The sequence below is a fragment of the Arachis ipaensis genome, chromosome B8, assembly GCF_059453495.1.
Source record: "Arachis ipaensis isolate K30076 ecotype BB chromosome B8, ASM5945349v1, whole genome shotgun sequence".
Taxonomy (NCBI): domain Eukaryota; kingdom Viridiplantae; phylum Streptophyta; class Magnoliopsida; order Fabales; family Fabaceae; genus Arachis; species Arachis ipaensis.
Window position 1 is genome coordinate 109146153 of NC_142443.1, and position 1859 is coordinate 109148011.

At 47.0% G+C, this 1859-nt stretch overlaps 1 pseudogene; it reads left to right on the forward strand.

The window, feature by feature from the left end:
* Positions 1–318: 318 nt before the first annotated feature.
* On the forward strand, positions 319–1578 carry LOC148549205 (uncharacterized; annotated as a pseudogene).
* Positions 1579–1859: the final 281 nt, after the last annotated feature.

Below are 1859 nucleotides of genomic sequence, written 5' to 3' on the forward strand. Positions count from 1 at the left end.
ACCTCTTTTTCACTTTTAACCACTTTTGACTTTCTAACTTCTCCCTTTGCTTTTTAACTAACTCCTTCAACTTTTTAACTCATGGCATGATTATTGTTTCTCCTAATTAACAGGTATTCTACTTATAATATATTTTGGATTGTGATTTCTCATCTCAGATTTTTACCTCCGAAACAATCCAAAATGTACATTTATTTAACTCATTTCATTATTCTATTGCTCTTTTGCCACTATGTGCTTATATTGCTATTATTCTATTTGCCTACCTGTTTTCCTGCTTTGTTCTTCATTTATATCCTGGAATTTTTGCTTTTTAGGATGTCTGACCCTCAACAAAAAGGAAAAGGCAAAGCAACCACTGGTAAAAGGAAAAGAGGTGAATCCTCTATGTCTATCTTGGACATTATGCATGATGACTCCTAGCGGGAAAAGCACTTTACCCCGCAGGAGAAGGCTGACCAGCTCCTCACTGCCACAGATCTGGTAAAATTTGCAAACAGATACTGTGAGCTGAAGTATCCAGTGTTTGCCACCTCCAGAAACCTGTACCTGGAGAGAACTCTGAAAATTCCAGAAGAACTACAGCAGTACACCTCCGATCAGATCAAACAGAGAGGCTGGTTCTTCTTGGAGAGAAACTTGACAGAGGTCAATGCTTCCTGGGTCAGAGAGTTCTACTGCAACTATTTCAAGACTACCCTGGATGCAGTGCACCTTAGAGAGAAACAGATATTGGTAACTGAGGAAGCCATTGAGGACATCCTCCACCTTCGGCCTAAATCAGATCAGTCTAACGGTTACCAAAAGGCTGAAGAGGACATACGCTTTCTGAGATTTGACTAGGATGCTGTCAAGCAGAGAATAGCCATTGATCCTACTATCCCCTGGGTCATGGGAAAGAATACAGCAATGCCTAAGGGAATCAAGCTGATGTATCTAAATGATGAGGCTCAGCTCTGGCACCAGATTCTGAGCAACTTTGTTATGCCGAGCACTCATGAGACAGAGCTGCCCGCTGATATGATCACCCTCACCTGGTGTGTGCTGGAGGGTAAGGACCTGTATCTTCCACGATTCATCCGGTATTACATGGCCAGGGTCCATGTGAGCGGCACTCTCCCTTTCCCATATCTGATTACCCAGCTCGGCCGTCGAACTGACGTGCCTTGGGAGCTGGCTGATGCGAAGCCGACTGCTGTAGACTGCAAGAAGATCATTCCTCATAGCAGAAAGTTTCAGGCTTTAGGCTACAGACCTCCATTCCTCACCGCTCCTGATAAGACAGCCACACCTTCAGCTGCCCCATCTTCATCTACTGCTACCCCAGCTACCACCACTGCACCTCCACCTATCTCAGAGCCCATTTACCACCTCGTGCACTGCTTATTTCAGCAGCTGGACCAGATGGAGTGCCACAACTGGTGACGATATGAGAGATCTGAGCGTCGCAACAAGCGACGCTATGAGCACCTCAAGTTGATGATCCGATCTGGCAGCGACATCCCCTCCAAGCCTGACACACCATCAGAGCCATCTGAGGAGGAGGCAGACGAGCATGAGGATGAGACACATGCATAGAGAGAGGCTGAGCAGGCAGGACCAGAGCAGGCTGCACCACAGCACGATGAGCCACATCAGATTCAGGCCGCAGACCTAGAGATCCCTCTCCAGTTAGCACCTCCACTGCAGCAGACAGATCCTCTTACCCTTATCCTGTCTGTAGATCCTCAGGCCACCACAGAGACTCCAGCAGCCCATCCTTCCAGTGATGACAGTCCTTCACACCCAGCTTGAGTTAGCATCGAGGACGATGCTTTATTTTAAGTGTGGGGAGGTAGCCATCCCTGGCATATCTTTTT